General features: G+C 54.5%; 63 non-coding genes across 63 annotated transcripts; 42 read left to right on the top strand and 21 right to left on the bottom strand.

Annotated features, from left to right (window-relative positions):
• Positions 1 to 6,323: 6,323 nt before the first annotated feature.
• On the top strand, positions 6,324 to 6,395 carry Trnae-uuc (transfer RNA glutamic acid (anticodon UUC)). The gene has a single exon. It is a non-coding gene; the product is annotated as a tRNA-Glu (tRNA).
• A 47-nt stretch (positions 6,396 to 6,442) lies between these two features.
• Positions 6,443 to 6,514, bottom strand: Trnad-guc (transfer RNA aspartic acid (anticodon GUC)). Its single transcript has one exon. It is a non-coding gene; the product is annotated as a tRNA-Asp (tRNA).
• A 262-nt stretch (positions 6,515 to 6,776) lies between these two features.
• Trnar-ccu (transfer RNA arginine (anticodon CCU)) lies at positions 6,777 to 6,849 on the top strand. Its single transcript has one exon. It is a non-coding gene; the product is annotated as a tRNA-Arg (tRNA).
• Positions 6,850 to 6,943: 94 nt separating this feature from the next.
• On the top strand, positions 6,944 to 7,017 carry Trnat-agu (transfer RNA threonine (anticodon AGU)). The gene has a single exon. It is a non-coding gene; the product is annotated as a tRNA-Thr (tRNA).
• A 308-nt stretch (positions 7,018 to 7,325) lies between these two features.
• Trnad-guc (transfer RNA aspartic acid (anticodon GUC)) lies at positions 7,326 to 7,397 on the bottom strand. The gene has a single exon. It is a non-coding gene; the product is annotated as a tRNA-Asp (tRNA).
• A 109-nt stretch (positions 7,398 to 7,506) lies between these two features.
• On the top strand, positions 7,507 to 7,577 carry Trnag-gcc (transfer RNA glycine (anticodon GCC)). The gene has a single exon. It is a non-coding gene; the product is annotated as a tRNA-Gly (tRNA).
• Positions 7,578 to 7,720: 143 nt separating this feature from the next.
• On the top strand, positions 7,721 to 7,792 carry Trnae-uuc (transfer RNA glutamic acid (anticodon UUC)). The gene has a single exon. It is a non-coding gene; the product is annotated as a tRNA-Glu (tRNA).
• A 47-nt stretch (positions 7,793 to 7,839) lies between these two features.
• On the bottom strand, positions 7,840 to 7,911 carry Trnad-guc (transfer RNA aspartic acid (anticodon GUC)). The gene has a single exon. It is a non-coding gene; the product is annotated as a tRNA-Asp (tRNA).
• A 262-nt stretch (positions 7,912 to 8,173) lies between these two features.
• Trnar-ccu (transfer RNA arginine (anticodon CCU)) lies at positions 8,174 to 8,246 on the top strand. The gene has a single exon. It is a non-coding gene; the product is annotated as a tRNA-Arg (tRNA).
• Positions 8,247 to 8,340: 94 nt separating this feature from the next.
• On the top strand, positions 8,341 to 8,414 carry Trnat-agu (transfer RNA threonine (anticodon AGU)). The gene has a single exon. It is a non-coding gene; the product is annotated as a tRNA-Thr (tRNA).
• A 308-nt stretch (positions 8,415 to 8,722) lies between these two features.
• On the bottom strand, positions 8,723 to 8,794 carry Trnad-guc (transfer RNA aspartic acid (anticodon GUC)). Its single transcript has one exon. It is a non-coding gene; the product is annotated as a tRNA-Asp (tRNA).
• Positions 8,795 to 8,903: 109 nt separating this feature from the next.
• On the top strand, positions 8,904 to 8,974 carry Trnag-gcc (transfer RNA glycine (anticodon GCC)). Its single transcript has one exon. It is a non-coding gene; the product is annotated as a tRNA-Gly (tRNA).
• Positions 8,975 to 9,117: 143 nt separating this feature from the next.
• On the top strand, positions 9,118 to 9,189 carry Trnae-uuc (transfer RNA glutamic acid (anticodon UUC)). The gene has a single exon. It is a non-coding gene; the product is annotated as a tRNA-Glu (tRNA).
• Positions 9,190 to 9,236: 47 nt separating this feature from the next.
• Trnad-guc (transfer RNA aspartic acid (anticodon GUC)) lies at positions 9,237 to 9,308 on the bottom strand. Its single transcript has one exon. It is a non-coding gene; the product is annotated as a tRNA-Asp (tRNA).
• A 262-nt stretch (positions 9,309 to 9,570) lies between these two features.
• Positions 9,571 to 9,643, top strand: Trnar-ccu (transfer RNA arginine (anticodon CCU)). Its single transcript has one exon. It is a non-coding gene; the product is annotated as a tRNA-Arg (tRNA).
• A 94-nt stretch (positions 9,644 to 9,737) lies between these two features.
• Positions 9,738 to 9,811, top strand: Trnat-agu (transfer RNA threonine (anticodon AGU)). Its single transcript has one exon. It is a non-coding gene; the product is annotated as a tRNA-Thr (tRNA).
• Positions 9,812 to 10,119: 308 nt separating this feature from the next.
• On the bottom strand, positions 10,120 to 10,191 carry Trnad-guc (transfer RNA aspartic acid (anticodon GUC)). The gene has a single exon. It is a non-coding gene; the product is annotated as a tRNA-Asp (tRNA).
• A 109-nt stretch (positions 10,192 to 10,300) lies between these two features.
• On the top strand, positions 10,301 to 10,371 carry Trnag-gcc (transfer RNA glycine (anticodon GCC)). The gene has a single exon. It is a non-coding gene; the product is annotated as a tRNA-Gly (tRNA).
• Positions 10,372 to 10,514: 143 nt separating this feature from the next.
• On the top strand, positions 10,515 to 10,586 carry Trnae-uuc (transfer RNA glutamic acid (anticodon UUC)). The gene has a single exon. It is a non-coding gene; the product is annotated as a tRNA-Glu (tRNA).
• A 47-nt stretch (positions 10,587 to 10,633) lies between these two features.
• Positions 10,634 to 10,705, bottom strand: Trnad-guc (transfer RNA aspartic acid (anticodon GUC)). The gene has a single exon. It is a non-coding gene; the product is annotated as a tRNA-Asp (tRNA).
• A 262-nt stretch (positions 10,706 to 10,967) lies between these two features.
• Trnar-ccu (transfer RNA arginine (anticodon CCU)) lies at positions 10,968 to 11,040 on the top strand. The gene has a single exon. It is a non-coding gene; the product is annotated as a tRNA-Arg (tRNA).
• Positions 11,041 to 11,134: 94 nt separating this feature from the next.
• Positions 11,135 to 11,208, top strand: Trnat-agu (transfer RNA threonine (anticodon AGU)). Its single transcript has one exon. It is a non-coding gene; the product is annotated as a tRNA-Thr (tRNA).
• A 308-nt stretch (positions 11,209 to 11,516) lies between these two features.
• On the bottom strand, positions 11,517 to 11,588 carry Trnad-guc (transfer RNA aspartic acid (anticodon GUC)). Its single transcript has one exon. It is a non-coding gene; the product is annotated as a tRNA-Asp (tRNA).
• A 109-nt stretch (positions 11,589 to 11,697) lies between these two features.
• On the top strand, positions 11,698 to 11,768 carry Trnag-gcc (transfer RNA glycine (anticodon GCC)). Its single transcript has one exon. It is a non-coding gene; the product is annotated as a tRNA-Gly (tRNA).
• Positions 11,769 to 11,911: 143 nt separating this feature from the next.
• On the top strand, positions 11,912 to 11,983 carry Trnae-uuc (transfer RNA glutamic acid (anticodon UUC)). The gene has a single exon. It is a non-coding gene; the product is annotated as a tRNA-Glu (tRNA).
• Positions 11,984 to 12,030: 47 nt separating this feature from the next.
• Trnad-guc (transfer RNA aspartic acid (anticodon GUC)) lies at positions 12,031 to 12,102 on the bottom strand. The gene has a single exon. It is a non-coding gene; the product is annotated as a tRNA-Asp (tRNA).
• Positions 12,103 to 12,364: 262 nt separating this feature from the next.
• Positions 12,365 to 12,437, top strand: Trnar-ccu (transfer RNA arginine (anticodon CCU)). Its single transcript has one exon. It is a non-coding gene; the product is annotated as a tRNA-Arg (tRNA).
• Positions 12,438 to 12,531: 94 nt separating this feature from the next.
• On the top strand, positions 12,532 to 12,605 carry Trnat-agu (transfer RNA threonine (anticodon AGU)). The gene has a single exon. It is a non-coding gene; the product is annotated as a tRNA-Thr (tRNA).
• Positions 12,606 to 12,898: 293 nt separating this feature from the next.
• On the bottom strand, positions 12,899 to 12,970 carry Trnad-guc (transfer RNA aspartic acid (anticodon GUC)). The gene has a single exon. It is a non-coding gene; the product is annotated as a tRNA-Asp (tRNA).
• Positions 12,971 to 13,079: 109 nt separating this feature from the next.
• On the top strand, positions 13,080 to 13,150 carry Trnag-gcc (transfer RNA glycine (anticodon GCC)). Its single transcript has one exon. It is a non-coding gene; the product is annotated as a tRNA-Gly (tRNA).
• Positions 13,151 to 13,293: 143 nt separating this feature from the next.
• Trnae-uuc (transfer RNA glutamic acid (anticodon UUC)) lies at positions 13,294 to 13,365 on the top strand. Its single transcript has one exon. It is a non-coding gene; the product is annotated as a tRNA-Glu (tRNA).
• A 47-nt stretch (positions 13,366 to 13,412) lies between these two features.
• Positions 13,413 to 13,484, bottom strand: Trnad-guc (transfer RNA aspartic acid (anticodon GUC)). Its single transcript has one exon. It is a non-coding gene; the product is annotated as a tRNA-Asp (tRNA).
• Positions 13,485 to 13,746: 262 nt separating this feature from the next.
• Trnar-ccu (transfer RNA arginine (anticodon CCU)) lies at positions 13,747 to 13,819 on the top strand. Its single transcript has one exon. It is a non-coding gene; the product is annotated as a tRNA-Arg (tRNA).
• A 94-nt stretch (positions 13,820 to 13,913) lies between these two features.
• Trnat-agu (transfer RNA threonine (anticodon AGU)) lies at positions 13,914 to 13,987 on the top strand. Its single transcript has one exon. It is a non-coding gene; the product is annotated as a tRNA-Thr (tRNA).
• Positions 13,988 to 14,295: 308 nt separating this feature from the next.
• Positions 14,296 to 14,367, bottom strand: Trnad-guc (transfer RNA aspartic acid (anticodon GUC)). Its single transcript has one exon. It is a non-coding gene; the product is annotated as a tRNA-Asp (tRNA).
• Positions 14,368 to 14,476: 109 nt separating this feature from the next.
• On the top strand, positions 14,477 to 14,547 carry Trnag-gcc (transfer RNA glycine (anticodon GCC)). Its single transcript has one exon. It is a non-coding gene; the product is annotated as a tRNA-Gly (tRNA).
• A 143-nt stretch (positions 14,548 to 14,690) lies between these two features.
• Trnae-uuc (transfer RNA glutamic acid (anticodon UUC)) lies at positions 14,691 to 14,762 on the top strand. Its single transcript has one exon. It is a non-coding gene; the product is annotated as a tRNA-Glu (tRNA).
• A 47-nt stretch (positions 14,763 to 14,809) lies between these two features.
• Positions 14,810 to 14,881, bottom strand: Trnad-guc (transfer RNA aspartic acid (anticodon GUC)). The gene has a single exon. It is a non-coding gene; the product is annotated as a tRNA-Asp (tRNA).
• Positions 14,882 to 15,143: 262 nt separating this feature from the next.
• On the top strand, positions 15,144 to 15,216 carry Trnar-ccu (transfer RNA arginine (anticodon CCU)). The gene has a single exon. It is a non-coding gene; the product is annotated as a tRNA-Arg (tRNA).
• A 94-nt stretch (positions 15,217 to 15,310) lies between these two features.
• Positions 15,311 to 15,384, top strand: Trnat-agu (transfer RNA threonine (anticodon AGU)). Its single transcript has one exon. It is a non-coding gene; the product is annotated as a tRNA-Thr (tRNA).
• Positions 15,385 to 15,692: 308 nt separating this feature from the next.
• Trnad-guc (transfer RNA aspartic acid (anticodon GUC)) lies at positions 15,693 to 15,764 on the bottom strand. The gene has a single exon. It is a non-coding gene; the product is annotated as a tRNA-Asp (tRNA).
• A 109-nt stretch (positions 15,765 to 15,873) lies between these two features.
• Positions 15,874 to 15,944, top strand: Trnag-gcc (transfer RNA glycine (anticodon GCC)). Its single transcript has one exon. It is a non-coding gene; the product is annotated as a tRNA-Gly (tRNA).
• A 143-nt stretch (positions 15,945 to 16,087) lies between these two features.
• On the top strand, positions 16,088 to 16,159 carry Trnae-uuc (transfer RNA glutamic acid (anticodon UUC)). The gene has a single exon. It is a non-coding gene; the product is annotated as a tRNA-Glu (tRNA).
• Positions 16,160 to 16,206: 47 nt separating this feature from the next.
• On the bottom strand, positions 16,207 to 16,278 carry Trnad-guc (transfer RNA aspartic acid (anticodon GUC)). The gene has a single exon. It is a non-coding gene; the product is annotated as a tRNA-Asp (tRNA).
• Positions 16,279 to 16,540: 262 nt separating this feature from the next.
• Positions 16,541 to 16,613, top strand: Trnar-ccu (transfer RNA arginine (anticodon CCU)). Its single transcript has one exon. It is a non-coding gene; the product is annotated as a tRNA-Arg (tRNA).
• A 94-nt stretch (positions 16,614 to 16,707) lies between these two features.
• Trnat-agu (transfer RNA threonine (anticodon AGU)) lies at positions 16,708 to 16,781 on the top strand. The gene has a single exon. It is a non-coding gene; the product is annotated as a tRNA-Thr (tRNA).
• A 308-nt stretch (positions 16,782 to 17,089) lies between these two features.
• Positions 17,090 to 17,161, bottom strand: Trnad-guc (transfer RNA aspartic acid (anticodon GUC)). Its single transcript has one exon. It is a non-coding gene; the product is annotated as a tRNA-Asp (tRNA).
• Positions 17,162 to 17,270: 109 nt separating this feature from the next.
• Trnag-gcc (transfer RNA glycine (anticodon GCC)) lies at positions 17,271 to 17,341 on the top strand. The gene has a single exon. It is a non-coding gene; the product is annotated as a tRNA-Gly (tRNA).
• A 143-nt stretch (positions 17,342 to 17,484) lies between these two features.
• Trnae-uuc (transfer RNA glutamic acid (anticodon UUC)) lies at positions 17,485 to 17,556 on the top strand. The gene has a single exon. It is a non-coding gene; the product is annotated as a tRNA-Glu (tRNA).
• Positions 17,557 to 17,603: 47 nt separating this feature from the next.
• Positions 17,604 to 17,675, bottom strand: Trnad-guc (transfer RNA aspartic acid (anticodon GUC)). Its single transcript has one exon. It is a non-coding gene; the product is annotated as a tRNA-Asp (tRNA).
• Positions 17,676 to 17,937: 262 nt separating this feature from the next.
• Trnar-ccu (transfer RNA arginine (anticodon CCU)) lies at positions 17,938 to 18,010 on the top strand. Its single transcript has one exon. It is a non-coding gene; the product is annotated as a tRNA-Arg (tRNA).
• A 94-nt stretch (positions 18,011 to 18,104) lies between these two features.
• On the top strand, positions 18,105 to 18,178 carry Trnat-agu (transfer RNA threonine (anticodon AGU)). Its single transcript has one exon. It is a non-coding gene; the product is annotated as a tRNA-Thr (tRNA).
• A 308-nt stretch (positions 18,179 to 18,486) lies between these two features.
• On the bottom strand, positions 18,487 to 18,558 carry Trnad-guc (transfer RNA aspartic acid (anticodon GUC)). The gene has a single exon. It is a non-coding gene; the product is annotated as a tRNA-Asp (tRNA).
• Positions 18,559 to 18,667: 109 nt separating this feature from the next.
• Trnag-gcc (transfer RNA glycine (anticodon GCC)) lies at positions 18,668 to 18,738 on the top strand. The gene has a single exon. It is a non-coding gene; the product is annotated as a tRNA-Gly (tRNA).
• A 143-nt stretch (positions 18,739 to 18,881) lies between these two features.
• Positions 18,882 to 18,953, top strand: Trnae-uuc (transfer RNA glutamic acid (anticodon UUC)). Its single transcript has one exon. It is a non-coding gene; the product is annotated as a tRNA-Glu (tRNA).
• A 47-nt stretch (positions 18,954 to 19,000) lies between these two features.
• Positions 19,001 to 19,072, bottom strand: Trnad-guc (transfer RNA aspartic acid (anticodon GUC)). Its single transcript has one exon. It is a non-coding gene; the product is annotated as a tRNA-Asp (tRNA).
• Positions 19,073 to 19,334: 262 nt separating this feature from the next.
• Trnar-ccu (transfer RNA arginine (anticodon CCU)) lies at positions 19,335 to 19,407 on the top strand. Its single transcript has one exon. It is a non-coding gene; the product is annotated as a tRNA-Arg (tRNA).
• A 94-nt stretch (positions 19,408 to 19,501) lies between these two features.
• Trnat-agu (transfer RNA threonine (anticodon AGU)) lies at positions 19,502 to 19,575 on the top strand. Its single transcript has one exon. It is a non-coding gene; the product is annotated as a tRNA-Thr (tRNA).
• Positions 19,576 to 19,868: 293 nt separating this feature from the next.
• On the bottom strand, positions 19,869 to 19,940 carry Trnad-guc (transfer RNA aspartic acid (anticodon GUC)). The gene has a single exon. It is a non-coding gene; the product is annotated as a tRNA-Asp (tRNA).
• Positions 19,941 to 20,049: 109 nt separating this feature from the next.
• Positions 20,050 to 20,120, top strand: Trnag-gcc (transfer RNA glycine (anticodon GCC)). The gene has a single exon. It is a non-coding gene; the product is annotated as a tRNA-Gly (tRNA).
• A 143-nt stretch (positions 20,121 to 20,263) lies between these two features.
• Trnae-uuc (transfer RNA glutamic acid (anticodon UUC)) lies at positions 20,264 to 20,335 on the top strand. Its single transcript has one exon. It is a non-coding gene; the product is annotated as a tRNA-Glu (tRNA).
• Positions 20,336 to 20,382: 47 nt separating this feature from the next.
• Positions 20,383 to 20,454, bottom strand: Trnad-guc (transfer RNA aspartic acid (anticodon GUC)). Its single transcript has one exon. It is a non-coding gene; the product is annotated as a tRNA-Asp (tRNA).
• A 262-nt stretch (positions 20,455 to 20,716) lies between these two features.
• On the top strand, positions 20,717 to 20,789 carry Trnar-ccu (transfer RNA arginine (anticodon CCU)). Its single transcript has one exon. It is a non-coding gene; the product is annotated as a tRNA-Arg (tRNA).
• The last annotated feature ends 16 nt before the right edge of the window (positions 20,790 to 20,805 follow it).

The raw sequence follows: 20,805 nt of genomic DNA, 5'->3' as shown, positions 1-20,805 counted from the left end.
ACGCCAATCGAATTTTCCATCAAGACCTCGGATTTACATAATGGGAAGTCTAATGGAGTTTCGAGGAGGGATTCAGGATTTGTAGATGGGGGGGGGGGCAGGGGCGGATCCAGGATTTTTAGAATGGGGGGGGGGGGCAACATGGGTGTCGACCGTAGTGAGGCATACTTTTCGTTCCTTACCATTGCTAGTGATTTGCCACCTATTAATTATTTATTTATTGACAAATGCACATATTATAAGAACCCCGAAGATCGATAAACAAACAAATAATTAAAAAAAAAACGATTATAGGCCTACATAATTCAGAAAAGAAGTTTGACAAAGACAATTAATATAACGACAATATTGTAAACAGCGTTAATCCCAGTGTTAATGGTTAAACCTATAACGAAGACTCCCCCCCCCCTCCCCCCCCCCCAAAAAAAAAAAACACAACCAAACCATCCAATTCCAAAAAATAATAATAATAAAAACTATCCCTGTGTATCCGCATATGAATCTAGCCGAAATGAAGTGGGGTTTAACTTCACACTGTTCTGCTCCGAACTGGGCTAATGAAGACGAGCTTACGCCATACCGTGTGTTATGAGGGAAATTTTGCCCGGACAGCGGCACTACGACCGACTCTTATATCGAATTCCAACTGTCAAGGGATCTTTTACGTGCACACCAATGCGTACACGGGACCTCGATTTTTCGTCCCACCCGAACGACTAGACAGCTGTCCTTGTGCCCCCCCCCCCCGTCCTGCATCAATTGAAACTAGCATGGTTTTCTCTATATCATATATTTTCTTGTATAATATATGGCTTTGTTATATATATCTTAAATATCAATTTAAATAGCTTATGAATATATAATTCGTCACAAATCATGAAGATATTAGAGACTTTTGGCAAGCGTAATTTCCTGGTCCGTATCGCGTATCCGTATGGATTTTGCGTGTGACGTCATCAATGTCTGTGTATTTCTCATACGTGATACGGCACACGGATACGACAGCACGTATGGAACGGCTTTCATACGAAATGGTCCGTATAACACTGTCGTCTTTTTACCGTCTTTTTTGCTACTTTTAGACGCTGAAATGTTGCATCATAGCGTTTTTATGAATCTGTGTGTATCCCAGAACACGAAGGTGTATATTTGATGTGATTTTAACAGTGATAACGACTGGAATTTAATCATTATTTTTGATGGGTTTTTCTCGGAATTTTCATATTTTTCCCGCCTGTCTGCATACTGATTGATCTTCGGGCTAAACTCTCTGAAATAATACACTAGTGAAACCAAAAATTGCTAAAATCTGCCAAAACTCTAAAACTACATTGACGCAACGTATCACGTATACGATATGGATACGGGATACGGATGGGAAAAATCCGCTTGCCAAAAGTCTCTATTAATATATACTTCGTCACAAATCATGAAGATATTGATATATATTTCGTCATAAATATTGAAGATATTAATATATAATTCGTCACAAATAATGAAAAATTATATATACTTCGTCACAAATAATGAAAAATTATATATACTTCGTCACAAATAATGAAGTTTTTAATATATACCTCGTTACAAATATCTATCTATCTATCTATCTATCTATCTATATTTGTGACTGTCGTTTGTCTGTCTGTCTGTCTGCTTGTCTGTCTGTTCGGGGTTGGCGGCTACACTAGGTCTGCCCCGAGTCTGAAATTTGGGGTATAGGGGTAGCTCGGACCGGGGAGTTACATAGGCCAGGTGGCGTTAGTCTACCACTTCCGGTTTCGGGGTTATGACCCCCGAGCGAAGCCGGACATTCTTCTAGTATTATATATTTAATGGGACATTTGGCCTATTCAAGTCAGACGGAGGTGGTGGCTGAAGGGGATGGGTGGTGGTTGAAAGGTAAAAAAACCCCCGAAAACAACCAAAAACACGTACGATTCTCTTATAGAGCTTAGAGTCTGTGGCGTGGTTTCGTGACCAGGAAAAATCGCCTCCCTATTCTCGTGGATTTTCTCCGTGTCCCTGCTTGCTTCCTTCCGCTGATTTACTACATGTTAGTCCCGAAATGACCCAGTTTGCATCTCTCTCTCTCTCTCTCCCCCCCCCCCATAAAACAGGGGTAGCCAAAATGAATGAAACTTTTTGAACACGATCACCCTTTTTTGAATATAGCAAAACATTTAATTATAAAAATTATTAAAACATATAATTACAAAAAAATATTAAAACATATAAGTACAAAAAATATTAAAACATAATTATAAAGCCATTACATATACATACGTCAATATTTTTACTCTGACACTAATCAATAAATATTTCCACGATTAATTGTAACATCCATAATTAATTATACAACTCTCTAAATCGTGGAAATATTTATTGATTACTATAAGAAAAAACACTGATGCTTGTGCTTATATATTATATTCATCTCCCATAAGAAATTATTTGAGAAAAATATAAATACTTTGTTTAAAATTGCAATCACGAATTATGTAACGGTTTGAATTACGAAGAAAAAATTGTAGATTTTTAAGTTGTAATTGATCAAAAAGTTATCTCAGATTTATCCTTATTTGGAAATACGTAGTTAAAATACAATTAGTTAATATGGTTAATAACACGATGGTCCAATAGAAAGGGTATGCAAATCAAAAGTTGTGGAAGTCTAAGTCTGAAACCTAAGAAGGAAAATAAAAGGTATCCAAAGTCAAGGGGGAGGGCGGGGGGTATTGCGAATTAATATTATGACACAGGTTTTCCCTGCCAGCATCAGTAGGGGTTTAACTTCCACTCGACACAAACCAGGTCATTTCATGACTAGCACGTGGTTCACTTTGTTTCAATAATTCGCTTGCGCGTATAGGGATCTTTAGCAGTAGGGTGAAAACGGAAGACCCGGAGAAAACCCACGAGTTTGGACAGGCGACCCTACTGCTTGTCACATACAACCGGCTAATCGAAACCACGCCAGTTAACTAAATGACAGACCATGTTATACAACGCGCACGCGCTAACCATTCAGCCCCCCCCCCCCCCCAGGAACTCGCCCTTCAATAATACGTACATTTTTATATATATATTTCATTTTTGCAATTTTGGGATAAATACAATGCTCATTGGTCTAATGAATAAGATTGAATATAAAGCGTGTGGCTGTAACGTCTTGGATAGCGCTGCTGGACGTCTTGGCGACATAGACTATCGAGTGCAGCTGATTAGTATGGGAAAAACACGTGCTCTACGCAGAGTCGATGCAGTTATAAAACTGTTAGAAGGTGAATAGTTGGCGGTGAAGTGAGATAAATGTCTAAGGGTATGTTTATTAATTTGTTATCAATGAATTATCAGAAAATGAAGTTGTACGATTAGGACCCGATTAATCTTGCATGGGGCAAATGACTGAGTATGTCACAGGAGCCCTGGATGAAATGGGGTTTAACATCCTACTTTTCGTCACCAACAGGGATAATGAAGACGGACATACGATATATGTACAGTGTGGTACCAGTGATGTATTTCCGGACAGCAATTCAATTCCAAGTGACCGAGGTTCTTTATGTACATACCAACGTGTACGAGAGACCTCTGTTTTACGTCCCATCCGAAGGACTAGATGTCGTTCTTTGCCAGCTGTAAGTGCAATGACCTAAAAAATTTATTTTTATGGCTGTAGTTCCAAAAAATGGGCGATTTTTTTTTCTTCGCACAGGAAGAGCACAATAAATACAGAATCTTGGGGATAACATGTTCAATGGTCGCGTCAGGATTTTTAATAGTTCCCGGCGAAATACCAATTTGGTACAGACACATAGGCATTTTAGCATCGATCAAAAAACGGTAGGGGTAGAAATGGTTCCTCTACCGATGTCGTCCGCCTTACTCCAGCCACAGTTTAACGATACATATTGTAGCTAGGGTGGGGGTTGACTCGTGGAGCTATGGCTAACTTGAAATGAAAAGTAGGCCTACATACGTTCTGAAATCATTAAAAAAACCCTCCCCGCCCATTTTGTGGGCTCGCCACTGATTTTATTGCTAGCCTAACCCAGTTAATGCTTAACATTTTGATTTTGTTTTAGGTTGATGTTTTATGTCTTCAAGAAAAGGTTTTCAGTATATTGACGATCTTCAATTACCACTTGTGATTGGGTAAGTTTGTTTTTCCTTTTACAGTTGAATAATTTTGTGTACATTTACTGGCTGATCATACCCATGACTGGGTAGGGGGGGGGGCAGGGTGCAACGCCCCCTCTGCAAAAAGTCCCCCCCCCCCCCGTGAAAAAATTGTTGACCATAAATATATACATTGTCCGTCAATTTTACAGCACCCCGAGAACATTTCCCGCCACCTCCTTTACCAGTCAGACGAACCTATAATACAATCAGACACATCTTCCGATAGTAAGCAATCCTCTTGTCGTCATTTCCAGTGATCTGAGACAAGAATCCGGTTTTAAAGTGCGCCCACTGGATCGATATAGGAGGGGCATGCACTGCGTTCGCCCCCCCCCCCCATAAATCCGCCCTTGATAAGTATCCTCAGTCAAGATACTATCAGTTACACGGTATGTATTACTAAACAAAAGATAGCTGTAAATGAAGTTATTAAGAGTTATGTCCCCTTAAGCGGAAACATCCTGTATGAGATAAACAGATTCATTTAAGTCCAGTGTACAATAAACATTATCTATTCATAAGATATCAACACTACCATGGCTACTGCTCTGCTCCGAGTGTGCATATACGGCCATACATCGACAATACCATTGCTATTGCTCTGCTCTGAGTGTGCATACGGTCATATATGAGGTAACTTTTGATCAGACAGCAGCGCTATCGCCTACTCTTGTATCCAATACCAGCTGCCAAGGTTTCTTTTACGTGCGCCTTTTTTGTGTCATCTCAACTACTAAATATAATGGTTGAAGGCAGATAAAGAATAAATTAAGTGAAATGGGGTTTAACGTCCTAGTTTTCTGTTTCGAATGGGCTAATGAAGACGGACATACGCCATACATTGTGCTATGAGGGAAATTTTGTCCGGACAGCGGCGCTACGGCCTACGCTTATATCGAGTTCCAACTGCCTAGGGATCCTTTACGTTCACACCAATGTATACACGCGACCTCGGGTTTTCGTCCCATCCGAACGACACTTCATGACGAGGAAAATTCAAAATAATTAATGTAAGTACATGAATATAAATATTTGAATAAATCAGTAACACACCATTCTAACCACTTCTTGTGGGGTTTGGCGTCCGCTTCCATCGAAGGTGATATCTCAGACAAATGTTTTATAAGACACTTGCAATTCTTGACGGAAACCAAGAAGAGAATGATTGTGAAAACCATGCAGGCCTGTACAAAATAAACATGAGTTATATAAACTAATCTACTGTAATAACCGGAAACATTTCATAGCTTAATCAACGATCTCAGTAAAATAAAACTAGATCTATGTCTTTTGTGTTTGGTAAAGTTGTTTTAAAAACAGTTATTATTACTTTCTTAAGTTTATATTTCTTTAAGTCTTGCCTACGATATCAGCCTCGGTGGATAACGCACGTTAAGCCCCGCGAACGATCGAACAAGACAGAGTTTGTCATATTATCTTCCACCGAGGTGGGTTTTCTCATCGCATAGTGATTCTCGTGTAGAACAGTTACGGGTAAAGATATAACAGCTTTCGTATTGTGCTTGCTATTGGTACCAACAACCCGCGAAAACAACCAACTACAACTATACAACTAGTATAAGACGTCAGAAAGAAAAGCCCAAGGCCTTTTTTTGTAAATAAGTCAGTATTATTGCTACCAAATCTGCCTCGTTTAGAATTTTTTTTTTATCGAAATCTTGTGCTGAACATTTTGGTTACGCTTACTTTCAATGTAATAACTGCAACGGTCTGGAGTAGGCAAATTTATCATTTCAAAGTGAATCAGGGTTGATTTGACTCTATTGTACAAAATAAGTTCTGTTATCTTGTCTAACAACATTGTTCTAAATCTTGTCGGATACCGTTTCGTATTCTCTAATCATTAAAAAGTTTTATCTAAACATTCTATCATTTCTAAATTTTTTATTTAAATGTTGCTGGTTTTCTGGTCTTTTTTTGAAGGTCGACGGTTGGACTCCTTCTGGCGACACCTCACCACTATTCAAGCGTTCGCGCGCCCTCTTTCTCAACACGCAGGCCAGCGGAGTCACCCCATTGCTGAGGCTGCGTTTGATGTAAATGTCTCAACACGCAGGCCAGCGGAGTCACCCCATTGCTGACGCTGCGTTTGATGTAAATGTGCGCTGAGGGACCAGGTCTCCGATATGGTCTAGCGGTTAGGATTCCTGGCTTTCACCCAGGCGGCCCGGGTTCGACTCCCGGTATCGGAACAATTGCTTTTTTCCTCGCCGTCACGGGGCCGTCGGGTAAAAGGTGCCTCCCCGGCGGGGAATTGAACCCCGGTCTCCCGCGTGACAGGCGGGGATACTGACCACTATACTACCGAGGAATCCTGGCAGACCGCGTCCCGTTGTCGCGCGCCACTCGCCTTTGCCGCTGCTCCGAGGGTCCCTGGCCAACAGAGACGCGCAGGCGTGCACCGTTCAGTTGCGTGCAGACTTGCAAAACTGATTGGTGTGGACAGGTGTACCAGTGGTCTCCTAGTAGCACGGCGGCAGGCTAGCTACCCTGTGCCGCGTGTACACCGTTCGAACGAGCGCGTCGTCCCTCCGACAGGTCGACCACGGCTATTTTCCCCACCCCAGAAGCCAGCCTCCGTGGCCCAATGGATAAGGCATCGGCCTCCTAAGCCGGGGATTGCGGGTTCGAGTCCCGTCGGAGGTGGTCCCAGGTTTTGCTCCCTCGCTAGCGGTGCCCGACCGTTTCCTCTCATTTATGTATCGGCAGTGTAGATCGCGGCACGCCTGGCCCCGCTGTCGGCGCCATAGCTCAGTTGGTTAGAGCGTCTGTCTAGTAAACAGAAGGTCGAGGGTTCGACTCCCCCTGGTGCCTTCTCGCCGATATTCACGCGGGCGCGTTCGCGCGCCCCTTTTTCCTCGCGCGTCTCGCCGCCGAGTCCCTCCGTCGCTGCCTGTGCGCACGCCGGAGCCCGTTGTCCTTTTAAAGTTTTCTGTTATGCTGGCGTGTTGGTTTTATTGTATTTGTTATTGTGTTTTGTTTTGCCCCGCCCGTGGTCTTCGTCTTTCTGCGTCGCCGCACTTTGTTTTGTTTTGTTTTGTTTTGTTTTGGTACTTCGTTTTATGCCGCTCCTCGCGGTCGCCGGCCGCATAAGGTCAAGCGGGCGTGCGAAAAAGGAAGCCCTCCCCGGCGGGGAATTGAACCCCGGTCTCCCGCGTGACAGGCGGGGATACTGACCACTATACTACCGAGGACTGGTTGACGGCTGGCGTGCCAGGAGTTACTTCGCTCGCTCCTCGCGTCGCCCGCAACGCCATCGGGATATCGAGACCTGTACGGCCGCCGCCAGGGATTGGCCGTCAAGCATCGGTGGTCTAGTGGTAGAATACTCGCCTGCCACGCGGGTGACCCGGGTTCGATTCCCGGTCGATGCACGCTTCTTTTGCATGTCTGCCGGCCAACCGCGTCGAGTCGTGGCTGGCAGTGTGTGATGTGTGTTGCCGGGTGCCTTCCACTCTATTGTTGTGGCGTGCGGCAGAAACGGCGACTCGACAGACGTGCGCTGAGGGACCAGGTCTCCGATATGGTCTAGCGGTTAGGATTCCTGGCTTTCACCCAGGCGGCCCGGGTTCGACTCCCGGTATCGGAACAATTGCTTTTTTCCTCGCCGTCACGGGGCCGTCGGGTAAAAGGTGCCTCCCCGGCGGGGAATTGAACCCCGGTCTCCCGCGTGACAGGCGGGGATACTGACCACTATACTACCGAGGAATCCTGGCAGACCGCGTCCCGTTGTCGCGCGCCACTCGCCTTTGCCGCTGCTCCGAGGGTCCCTGGCCAACAGAGACGCGCAGGCGTGCACCGTTCAGTTGCGTGCAGACTTGCAAAACTGATTGGTGTGGACAGGTGTACCAGTGGTCTCCTAGTAGCACGGCGGCAGGCTAGCTACCCTGTGCCGCGTGTACACCGTTCGAACGAGCGCGTCGTCCCTCCGACAGGTCGACCACGGCTATTTTCCCCACCCCAGAAGCCAGCCTCCGTGGCCCAATGGATAAGGCATCGGCCTCCTAAGCCGGGGATTGCGGGTTCGAGTCCCGTCGGAGGTGGTCCCAGGTTTTGCTCCCTCGCTAGCGGTGCCCGACCGTTTCCTCTCATTTATGTATCGGCAGTGTAGATCGCGGCACGCCTGGCCCCGCTGTCGGCGCCATAGCTCAGTTGGTTAGAGCGTCTGTCTAGTAAACAGAAGGTCGAGGGTTCGACTCCCCCTGGTGCCTTCTCGCCGATATTCACGCGGGCGCGTTCGCGCGCCCCTTTTTCCTCGCGCGTCTCGCCGCCGAGTCCCTCCGTCGCTGCCTGTGCGCACGCCGGAGCCCGTTGTCCTTTTAAAGTTTTCTGTTATGCTGGCGTGTTGGTTTTATTGTATTTGTTATTGTGTTTTGTTTTGCCCCGCCCGTGGTCTTCGTCTTTCTGCGTCGCCGCACTTTGTTTTGTTTTGTTTTGTTTTGTTTTGGTACTTCGTTTTATGCCGCTCCTCGCGGTCGCCGGCCGCATAAGGTCAAGCGGGCGTGCGAAAAAGGAAGCCCTCCCCGGCGGGGAATTGAACCCCGGTCTCCCGCGTGACAGGCGGGGATACTGACCACTATACTACCGAGGACTGGTTGACGGCTGGCGTGCCAGGAGTTACTTCGCTCGCTCCTCGCGTCGCCCGCAACGCCATCGGGATATCGAGACCTGTACGGCCGCCGCCAGGGATTGGCCGTCAAGCATCGGTGGTCTAGTGGTAGAATACTCGCCTGCCACGCGGGTGACCCGGGTTCGATTCCCGGTCGATGCACGCTTCTTTTGCATGTCTGCCGGCCAACCGCGTCGAGTCGTGGCTGGCAGTGTGTGATGTGTGTTGCCGGGTGCCTTCCACTCTATTGTTGTGGCGTGCGGCAGAAACGGCGACTCGACAGACGTGCGCTGAGGGACCAGGTCTCCGATATGGTCTAGCGGTTAGGATTCCTGGCTTTCACCCAGGCGGCCCGGGTTCGACTCCCGGTATCGGAACAATTGCTTTTTTCCTCGCCGTCACGGGGCCGTCGGGTAAAAGGTGCCTCCCCGGCGGGGAATTGAACCCCGGTCTCCCGCGTGACAGGCGGGGATACTGACCACTATACTACCGAGGAATCCTGGCAGACCGCGTCCCGTTGTCGCGCGCCACTCGCCTTTGCCGCTGCTCCGAGGGTCCCTGGCCAACAGAGACGCGCAGGCGTGCACCGTTCAGTTGCGTGCAGACTTGCAAAACTGATTGGTGTGGACAGGTGTACCAGTGGTCTCCTAGTAGCACGGCGGCAGGCTAGCTACCCTGTGCCGCGTGTACACCGTTCGAACGAGCGCGTCGTCCCTCCGACAGGTCGACCACGGCTATTTTCCCCACCCCAGAAGCCAGCCTCCGTGGCCCAATGGATAAGGCATCGGCCTCCTAAGCCGGGGATTGCGGGTTCGAGTCCCGTCGGAGGTGGTCCCAGGTTTTGCTCCCTCGCTAGCGGTGCCCGACCGTTTCCTCTCATTTATGTATCGGCAGTGTAGATCGCGGCACGCCTGGCCCCGCTGTCGGCGCCATAGCTCAGTTGGTTAGAGCGTCTGTCTAGTAAACAGAAGGTCGAGGGTTCGACTCCCCCTGGTGCCTTCTCGCCGATATTCACGCGGGCGCGTTCGCGCGCCCCTTTTTCCTCGCGCGTCTCGCCGCCGAGTCCCTCCGTCGCTGCCTGTGCGCACGCCGGAGCCCGTTGTCCTTTTAAAGTTTTCTGTTATGCTGGCGTGTTGGTTTTATTGTATTTGTTATTGTGTTTTGTTTTGCCCCGCCCGTGGTCTTCGTCTTTCTGCGTCGCCGCACTTTGTTTTGTTTTGTTTTGTTTTGTTTTGGTACTTCGTTTTATGCCGCTCCTCGCGGTCGCCGGCCGCATAAGGTCAAGCGGGCGTGCGAAAAAGGAAGCCCTCCCCGGCGGGGAATTGAACCCCGGTCTCCCGCGTGACAGGCGGGGATACTGACCACTATACTACCGAGGACTGGTTGACGGCTGGCGTGCCAGGAGTTACTTCGCTCGCTCCTCGCGTCGCCCGCAACGCCATCGGGATATCGAGACCTGTACGGCCGCCGCCAGGGATTGGCCGTCAAGCATCGGTGGTCTAGTGGTAGAATACTCGCCTGCCACGCGGGTGACCCGGGTTCGATTCCCGGTCGATGCACGCTTCTTTTGCATGTCTGCCGGCCAACCGCGTCGAGTCGTGGCTGGCAGTGTGTGATGTGTGTTGCCGGGTGCCTTCCACTCTATTGTTGTGGCGTGCGGCAGAAACGGCGACTCGACAGACGTGCGCTGAGGGACCAGGTCTCCGATATGGTCTAGCGGTTAGGATTCCTGGCTTTCACCCAGGCGGCCCGGGTTCGACTCCCGGTATCGGAACAATTGCTTTTTTCCTCGCCGTCACGGGGCCGTCGGGTAAAAGGTGCCTCCCCGGCGGGGAATTGAACCCCGGTCTCCCGCGTGACAGGCGGGGATACTGACCACTATACTACCGAGGAATCCTGGCAGACCGCGTCCCGTTGTCGCGCGCCACTCGCCTTTGCCGCTGCTCCGAGGGTCCCTGGCCAACAGAGACGCGCAGGCGTGCACCGTTCAGTTGCGTGCAGACTTGCAAAACTGATTGGTGTGGACAGGTGTACCAGTGGTCTCCTAGTAGCACGGCGGCAGGCTAGCTACCCTGTGCCGCGTGTACACCGTTCGAACGAGCGCGTCGTCCCTCCGACAGGTCGACCACGGCTATTTTCCCCACCCCAGAAGCCAGCCTCCGTGGCCCAATGGATAAGGCATCGGCCTCCTAAGCCGGGGATTGCGGGTTCGAGTCCCGTCGGAGGTGGTCCCAGGTTTTGCTCCCTCGCTAGCGGTGCCCGACCGTTTCCTCTCATTTATGTATCGGCAGTGTAGATCGCGGCACGCCTGGCCCCGCTGTCGGCGCCATAGCTCAGTTGGTTAGAGCGTCTGTCTAGTAAACAGAAGGTCGAGGGTTCGACTCCCCCTGGTGCCTTCTCGCCGATATTCACGCGGGCGCGTTCGCGCGCCCCTTTTTCCTCGCGCGTCTCGCCGCCGAGTCCCTCCGTCGCTGCCTGTGCGCACGCCGGAGCCCGTTGTCCTTTTAAAGTTTTCTGTTATGCTGGCGTGTTGGTTTTATTGTATTTGTTATTGTGTTTTGTTTTGCCCCGCCCGTGGTCTTCGTCTTTCTGCGTCGCCGCACTTTGTTTTGTTTTGTTTTGTTTTGTTTTGGTACTTCGTTTTATGCCGCTCCTCGCGGTCGCCGGCCGCATAAGGTCAAGCGGGCGTGCGAAAAAGGAAGCCCTCCCCGGCGGGGAATTGAACCCCGGTCTCCCGCGTGACAGGCGGGGATACTGACCACTATACTACCGAGGACTGGTTGACGGCTGGCGTGCCAGGAGTTACTTCGCTCGCTCCTCGCGTCGCCCGCAACGCCATCGGGATATCGAGACCTGTACGGCCGCCGCCAGGGATTGGCCGTCAAGCATCGGTGGTCTAGTGGTAGAATACTCGCCTGCCACGCGGGTGACCCGGGTTCGATTCCCGGTCGATGCACGCTTCTTTTGCATGTCTGCCGGCCAACCGCGTCGAGTCGTGGCTGGCAGTGTGTGATGTGTGTTGCCGGGTGCCTTCCACTCTATTGTTGTGGCGTGCGGCAGAAACGGCGACTCGACAGACGTGCGCTGAGGGACCAGGTCTCCGATATGGTCTAGCGGTTAGGATTCCTGGCTTTCACCCAGGCGGCCCGGGTTCGACTCCCGGTATCGGAACAATTGCTTTTTTCCTCGCCGTCACGGGGCCGTCGGGTAAAAGGTGCCTCCCCGGCGGGGAATTGAACCCCGGTCTCCCGCGTGACAGGCGGGGATACTGACCACTATACTACCGAGGAATCCTGGCAGACCGCGTCCCGTTGTCGCGCGCCACTCGCCTTTGCCGCTGCTCCGAGGGTCCCTGGCCAACAGAGACGCGCAGGCGTGCACCGTTCAGTTGCGTGCAGACTTGCAAAACTGATTGGTGTGGACAGGTGTACCAGTGGTCTCCTAGTAGCACGGCGGCAGGCTAGCTACCCTGTGCCGCGTGTACACCGTTCGAACGAGCGCGTCGTCCCTCCGACAGGTCGACCACGGCTATTTTCCCCACCCCAGAAGCCAGCCTCCGTGGCCCAATGGATAAGGCATCGGCCTCCTAAGCCGGGGATTGCGGGTTCGAGTCCCGTCGGAGGTGGTCCCAGGTTTTGCTCCCTCGCTAGCGGTGCCCGACCGTTTCCTCTCATTTATGTATCGGCAGTGTAGATCGCGGCACGCCTGGCCCCGCTGTCGGCGCCATAGCTCAGTTGGTTAGAGCGTCTGTCTAGTAAACAGAAGGTCGAGGGTTCGACTCCCCCTGGTGCCTTCTCGCCGATATTCACGCGGGCGCGTTCGCGCGCCCCTTTTTCCTCGCGCGTCTCGCCGCCGAGTCCCTCCGTCGCTGCCTGTGCGCACGCCGGAGCCCGTTGTCCTTTTAAAGTTTTCTGTTATGCTGGCGTGTTGGTTTTATTGTATTTGTTATTGTGTTTTGTTTTGCCCCGCCCGTGGTCTTCGTCTTTCTGCGTCGCCGCACTTTGTTTTGTTTTGGTACTTCGTTTTATGCCGCTCCTCGCGGTCGCCGGCCGCATAAGGTCAAGCGGGCGTGCGAAAAAGGAAGCCCTCCCCGGCGGGGAATTGAACCCCGGTCTCCCGCGTGACAGGCGGGGATACTGACCACTATACTACCGAGGACTGGTTGACGGCTGGCGTGCCAGGAGTTACTTCGCTCGCTCCTCGCGTCGCCCGCAACGCCATCGGGATATCGAGACCTGTACGGCCGCCGCCAGGGATTGGCCGTCAAGCATCGGTGGTCTAGTGGTAGAATACTCGCCTGCCACGCGGGTGACCCGGGTTCGATTCCCGGTCGATGCACGCTTCTTTTGCATGTCTGCCGGCCAACCGCGTCGAGTCGTGGCTGGCAGTGTGTGATGTGTGTTGCCGGGTGCCTTCCACTCTATTGTTGTGGCGTGCGGCAGAAACGGCGACTCGACAGACGTGCGCTGAGGGACCAGGTCTCCGATATGGTCTAGCGGTTAGGATTCCTGGCTTTCACCCAGGCGGCCCGGGTTCGACTCCCGGTATCGGAACAATTGCTTTTTTCCTCGCCGTCACGGGGCCGTCGGGTAAAAGGTGCCTCCCCGGCGGGGAATTGAACCCCGGTCTCCCGCGTGACAGGCGGGGATACTGACCACTATACTACCGAGGAATCCTGGCAGACCGCGTCCCGTTGTCGCGCGCCACTCGCCTTTGCCGCTGCTCCGAGGGTCCCTGGCCAACAGAGACGCGCAGGCGTGCACCGTTCAGTTGCGTGCAGACTTGCAAAACTGATTGGTGTGGACAGGTGTACCAGTGGTCTCCTAGTAGCACGGCGGCAGGCTAGCTACCCTGTGCCGCGTGTACACCGTTCGAACGAGCGCGTCGTCCCTCCGACAGGTCGACCACGGCTATTTTCCCCACCCCAGAAGCCAGCCTCCGTGGCCCAATGGATAAGGCATCGGCCTCCTAAGCCGGGGATTGCGGGTTCGAGTCCCGTCGGAGGTGGTCCCAGGTTTTGCTCCCTCGCTAGCGGTGCCCGACCGTTTCCTCTCATTTATGTATCGGCAGTGTAGATCGCGGCACGCCTGGCCCCGCTGTCGGCGCCATAGCTCAGTTGGTTAGAGCGTCTGTCTAGTAAACAGAAGGTCGAGGGTTCGACTCCCCCTGGTGCCTTCTCGCCGATATTCACGCGGGCGCGTTCGCGCGCCCCTTTTTCCTCGCGCGTCTCGCCGCCGAGTCCCTCCGTCGCTGCCTGTGCGCACGCCGGAGCCCGTTGTCCTTTTAAAGTTTTCTGTTATGCTGGCGTGTTGGTTTTATTGTATTTGTTATTGTGTTTTGTTTTGCCCCGCCCGTGGTCTTCGTCTTTCTGCGTCGCCGCACTTTGTTTTGTTTTGTTTTGTTTTGTTTTGGTACTTCGTTTTATGCCGCTCCTCGCGGTCGCCGGCCGCATAAGGTCAAGCGGGCGTGCGAAAAAGGAAGCCCTCCCCGGCGGGGAATTGAACCCCGGTCTCCCGCGTGACAGGCGGGGATACTGACCACTATACTACCGAGGACTGGTTGACGGCTGGCGTGCCAGGAGTTACTTCGCTCGCTCCTCGCGTCGCCCGCAACGCCATCGGGATATCGAGACCTGTACGGCCGCCGCCAGGGATTGGCCGTCAAGCATCGGTGGTCTAGTGGTAGAATACTCGCCTGCCACGCGGGTGACCCGGGTTCGATTCCCGGTCGATGCACGCTTCTTTTGCATGTCTGCCGGCCAACCGCGTCGAGTCGTGGCTGGCAGTGTGTGATGTGTGTTGCCGGGTGCCTTCCACTCTATTGTTGTGGCGTGCGGCAGAAACGGCGACTCGACAGACGTGCGCTGAGGGACCAGGTCTCCGATATGGTCTAGCGGTTAGGATTCCTGGCTTTCACCCAGGCGGCCCGGGTTCGACTCCCGGTATCGGAACAATTGCTTTTTTCCTCGCCGTCACGGGGCCGTCGGGTAAAAGGTGCCTCCCCGGCGGGGAATTGAACCCCGGTCTCCCGCGTGACAGGCGGGGATACTGACCACTATACTACCGAGGAATCCTGGCAGACCGCGTCCCGTTGTCGCGCGCCACTCGCCTTTGCCGCTGCTCCGAGGGTCCCTGGCCAACAGAGACGCGCAGGCGTGCACCGTTCAGTTGCGTGCAGACTTGCAAAACTGATTGGTGTGGACAGGTGTACCAGTGGTCTCCTAGTAGCACGGCGGCAGGCTAGCTACCCTGTGCCGCGTGTACACCGTTCGAACGAGCGCGTCGTCCCTCCGACAGGTCGACCACGGCTATTTTCCCCACCCCAGAAGCCAGCCTCCGTGGCCCAATGGATAAGGCATCGGCCTCCTAAGCCGGGGATTGCGGGTTCGAGTCCCGTCGGAGGTGGTCCCAGGTTTTGCTCCCTCGCTAGCGGTGCCCGACCGTTTCCTCTCATTTATGTATCGGCAGTGTAGATCGCGGCACGCCTGGCCCCGCTGTCGGCGCCATAGCTCAGTTGGTTAGAGCGTCTGTCTAGTAAACAGAAGGTCGAGGGTTCGACTCCCCCTGGTGCCTTCTCGCCGATATTCACGCGGGCGCGTTCGCGCGCCCCTTTTTCCTCGCGCGTCTCGCCGCCGAGTCCCTCCGTCGCTGCCTGTGCGCACGCCGGAGCCCGTTGTCCTTTTAAAGTTTTCTGTTATGCTGGCGTGTTGGTTTTATTGTATTTGTTATTGTGTTTTGTTTTGCCCCGCCCGTGGTCTTCGTCTTTCTGCGTCGCCGCACTTTGTTTTGTTTTGTTTTGTTTTGTTTTGGTACTTCGTTTTATGCCGCTCCTCGCGGTCGCCGGCCGCATAAGGTCAAGCGGGCGTGCGAAAAAGGAAGCCCTCCCCGGCGGGGAATTGAACCCCGGTCTCCCGCGTGACAGGCGGGGATACTGACCACTATACTACCGAGGACTGGTTGACGGCTGGCGTGCCAGGAGTTACTTCGCTCGCTCCTCGCGTCGCCCGCAACGCCATCGGGATATCGAGACCTGTACGGCCGCCGCCAGGGATTGGCCGTCAAGCATCGGTGGTCTAGTGGTAGAATACTCGCCTGCCACGCGGGTGACCCGGGTTCGATTCCCGGTCGATGCACGCTTCTTTTGCATGTCTGCCGGCCAACCGCGTCGAGTCGTGGCTGGCAGTGTGTGATGTGTGTTGCCGGGTGCCTTCCACTCTATTGTTGTGGCGTGCGGCAGAAACGGCGACTCGACAGACGTGCGCTGAGGGACCAGGTCTCCGATATGGTCTAGCGGTTAGGATTCCTGGCTTTCACCCAGGCGGCCCGGGTTCGACTCCCGGTATCGGAACAATTGCTTTTTTCCTCGCCGTCACGGGGCCGTCGGGTAAAAGGTGCCTCCCCGGCGGGGAATTGAACCCCGGTCTCCCGCGTGACAGGCGGGGATACTGACCACTATACTACCGAGGAATCCTGGCAGACCGCGTCCCGTTGTCGCGCGCCACTCGCCTTTGCCGCTGCTCCGAGGGTCCCTGGCCAACAGAGACGCGCAGGCGTGCACCGTTCAGTTGCGTGCAGACTTGCAAAACTGATTGGTGTGGACAGGTGTACCAGTGGTCTCCTAGTAGCACGGCGGCAGGCTAGCTACCCTGTGCCGCGTGTACACCGTTCGAACGAGCGCGTCGTCCCTCCGACAGGTCGACCACGGCTATTTTCCCCACCCCAGAAGCCAGCCTCCGTGGCCCAATGGATAAGGCATCGGCCTCCTAAGCCGGGGATTGCGGGTTCGAGTCCCGTCGGAGGTGGTCCCAGGTTTTGCTCCCTCGCTAGCGGTGCCCGACCGTTTCCTCTCATTTATGTATCGGCAGTGTAGATCGCGGCACGCCTGGCCCCGCTGTCGGCGCCATAGCTCAGTTGGTTAGAGCGTCTGTCTAGTAAACAGAAGGTCGAGGGTTCGACTCCCCCTGGTGCCTTCTCGCCGATATTCACGCGGGCGCGTTCGCGCGCCCCTTTTTCCTCGCGCGTCTCGCCGCCGAGTCCCTCCGTCGCTGCCTGTGCGCACGCCGGAGCCCGTTGTCCTTTTAAAGTTTTCTGTTATGCTGGCGTGTTGGTTTTATTGTATTTGTTATTGTGTTTTGTTTTGCCCCGCCCGTGGTCTTCGTCTTTCTGCGTCGCCGCACTTTGTTTTGTTTTGTTTTGTTTTGTTTTGGTACTTCGTTTTATGCCGCTCCTCGCGGTCGCCGGCCGCATAAGGTCAAGCGGGCGTGCGAAAAAGGAAGCCCTCCCCGGCGGGGAATTGAACCCCGGTCTCCCGCGTGACAGGCGGGGATACTGACCACTATACTACCGAGGACTGGTTGACGGCTGGCGTGCCAGGAGTTACTTCGCTCGCTCCTCGCGTCGCCCGCAACGCCATCGGGATATCGAGACCTGTACGGCCGCCGCCAGGGATTGGCCGTCAAGCATCGGTGGTCTAGTGGTAGAATACTCGCCTGCCACGCGGGTGACCCGGGTTCGATTCCCGGTCGATGCACGCTTCTTTTGCATGTCTGCCGGCCAACCGCGTCGAGTCGTGGCTGGCAGTGTGTGATGTGTGTTGCCGGGTGCCTTCCACTCTATTGTTGTGGCGTGCGGCAGAAACGGCGACTCGACAGACGTGCGCTGAGGGACCAGGTCTCCGATATGGTCTAGCGGTTAGGATTCCTGGCTTTCACCCAGGCGGCCCGGGTTCGACTCCCGGTATCGGAACAATTGCTTTTTTCCTCGCCGTCACGGGGCCGTCGGGTAAAAGGTGCCTCCCCGGCGGGGAATTGAACCCCGGTCTCCCGCGTGACAGGCGGGGATACTGACCACTATACTACCGAGGAATCCTGGCAGACCGCGTCCCGTTGTCGCGCGCCACTCGCCTTTGCCGCTGCTCCGAGGGTCCCTGGCCAACAGAGACGCGCAGGCGTGCACCGTTCAGTTGCGTGCAGACTTGCAAAACTGATTGGTGTGGACAGGTGTACCAGTGGTCTCCTAGTAGCACGGCGGCAGGCTAGCTACCCTGTGCCGCGTGTACACCGTTCGAACGAGCGCGTCGTCCCTCCGACAGGTCGACCACGGCTATTTTCCCCACCCCAGAAGCCAGCCTCCGTGGCCCAATGGATAAGGCATCGGCCTCCTAAGCCGGGGATTGCGGGTTCGAGTCCCGTCGGAGGTGGTCCCAGGTTTTGCTCCCTCGCTAGCGGTGCCCGACCGTTTCCTCTCATTTATGTATCGGCAGTGTAGATCGCGGCACGCCTGGCCCCGCTGTCGGCGCCATAGCTCAGTTGGTTAGAGCGTCTGTCTAGTAAACAGAAGGTCGAGGGTTCGACTCCCCCTGGTGCCTTCTCGCCGATATTCACGCGGGCGCGTTCGCGCGCCCCTTTTTCCTCGCGCGTCTCGCCGCCGAGTCCCTCCGTCGCTGCCTGTGCGCACGCCGGAGCCCGTTGTCCTTTTAAAGTTTTCTGTTATGCTGGCGTGTTGGTTTTATTGTATTTGTTATTGTGTTTTGTTTTGCCCCGCCCGTGGTCTTCGTCTTTCTGCGTCGCCGCACTTTGTTTTGTTTTGTTTTGTTTTGTTTTGGTACTTCGTTTTATGCCGCTCCTCGCGGTCGCCGGCCGCATAAGGTCAAGCGGGCGTGCGAAAAAGGAAGCCCTCCCCGGCGGGGAATTGAACCCCGGTCTCCCGCGTGACAGGCGGGGATACTGACCACTATACTACCGAGGACTGGTTGACGGCTGGCGTGCCAGGAGTTACTTCGCTCGCTCCTCGCGTCGCCCGCAACGCCATCGGGATATCGAGACCTGTACGGCCGCCGCCAGGGATTGGCCGTCAAGCATCGGTGGTCTAGTGGTAGAATACTCGCCTGCCACGCGGGTGACCCGGGTTCGATTCCCGGTCGATGCACGCTTCTTTTGCATGTCTGCCGGCCAACCGCGTCGAGTCGTGGCTGGCAGTGTGTGATGTGTGTTGCCGGGTGCCTTCCACTCTATTGTTGTGGCGTGCGGCAGAAACGGCGACTCGACAGACGTGCGCTGAGGGACCAGGTCTCCGATATGGTCTAGCGGTTAGGATTCCTGGCTTTCACCCAGGCGGCCCGGGTTCGACTCCCGGTATCGGAACAATTGCTTTTTTCCTCGCCGTCACGGGGCCGTCGGGTAAAAGGTGCCTCCCCGGCGGGGAATTGAACCCCGGTCTCCCGCGTGACAGGCGGGGATACTGACCACTATACTACCGAGGAATCCTGGCAGACCGCGTCCCGTTGTCGCGCGCCACTCGCCTTTGCCGCTGCTCCGAGGGTCCCTGGCCAACAGAGACGCGCAGGCGTGCACCGTTCAGTTGCGTGCAGACTTGCAAAACTGATTGGTGTGGACAGGTGTACCAGTGGTCTCCTAGTAGCACGGCGGCAGGCTAGCTACCCTGTGCCGCGTGTACACCGTTCGAACGAGCGCGTCGTCCCTCCGACAGGTCGACCACGGCTATTTTCCCCACCCCAGAAGCCAGCCTCCGTGGCCCAATGGATAAGGCATCGGCCTCCTAAGCCGGGGATTGCGGGTTCGAGTCCCGTCGGAGGTGGTCCCAGGTTTTGCTCCCTCGCTAGCGGTGCCCGACCGTTTCCTCTCATTTATGTATCGGCAGTGTAGATCGCGGCACGCCTGGCCCCGCTGTCGGCGCCATAGCTCAGTTGGTTAGAGCGTCTGTCTAGTAAACAGAAGGTCGAGGGTTCGACTCCCCCTGGTGCCTTCTCGCCGATATTCACGCGGGCGCGTTCGCGCGCCCCTTTTTCCTCGCGCGTCTCGCCGCCGAGTCCCTCCGTCGCTGCCTGTGCGCACGCCGGAGCCCGTTGTCCTTTTAAAGTTTTCTGTTATGCTGGCGTGTTGGTTTTATTGTATTTGTTATTGTGTTTTGTTTTGCCCCGCCCGTGGTCTTCGTCTTTCTGCGTCGCCGCACTTTGTTTTGTTTTGGTACTTCGTTTTATGCCGCTCCTCGCGGTCGCCGGCCGCATAAGGTCAAGCGGGCGTGCGAAAAAGGAAGCCCTCCCCGGCGGGGAATTGAACCCCGGTCTCCCGCGTGACAGGCGGGGATACTGACCACTATACTACCGAGGACTGGTTGACGGCTGGCGTGCCAGGAGTTACTTCGCTCGCTCCTCGCGTCGCCCGCAACGCCATCGGGATATCGAGACCTGTACGGCCGCCGCCAGGGATTGGCCGTCAAGCATCGGTGGTCTAGTGGTAGAATACTCGCCTGCCACGCGGGTGACCCGGGTTCGATTCCCGGTCGATGCACGCTTCTTTTGCATGTCTGCCGGCCAACCGCGTCGAGTCGTGGCTGGCAGTGTGTGATGTGTGTTGCCGGGTGCCTTCCACTCTATTGTTGTGGCGTGCGGCAGAAACGGCGACTCGACAGACGTGCGCTGAGGGACCAGGTCTCCGATATGGTCTAGCGGTTAGGATTCCTGGCTTTCACCCAGGCGGCCCGGGTTCGACTCCCGGTATCGGAACAATTGCTTTTTTCCTCGCCGTCACGGGGCCGTCGGGTAAAAGGTGCCTCCCCGGCGGGGAATTGAACCCCGGTCTCCCGCGTGACAGGCGGGGATACTGACCACTATACTACCGAGGAATCCTGGCAGACCGCGTCCCGTTGTCGCGCGCCACTCGCCTTTGCCGCTGCTCCGAGGGTCCCTGGCCAACAGAGACGCGCAGGCGTGCACCGTTCAGTTGCGTGCAGACTTGCAAAACTGATTGGTGTGGACAGGTGTACCAGTGGTCTCCTAGTAGCACGGCGGCAGGCTAGCTACCCTGTGCCGCGTGTACACCGTTCGAACGAGCGCGTCGTCCCTCCGACAGGTCGACCACGGCTATTTTCCCCACCCCAGAAGCCAGCCTCCGTGGCCCAATGGATAAGGCATCGGCCTCCTAAGCCGGGGATTGCGGGTTCGAGTCCCGTCGGAGGTGGTCCCAGGTTTTGCTC

This window comes from Patella vulgata, chromosome 1 (genome assembly GCF_932274485.2).
Source record: "Patella vulgata chromosome 1, xgPatVulg1.2, whole genome shotgun sequence".
Taxonomy (NCBI): domain Eukaryota; kingdom Metazoa; phylum Mollusca; class Gastropoda; family Patellidae; genus Patella; species Patella vulgata.
The sequence above is the reverse complement of the archived record's forward strand: the minus strand, read 5'-3'. Positions and strand labels throughout refer to the sequence as shown.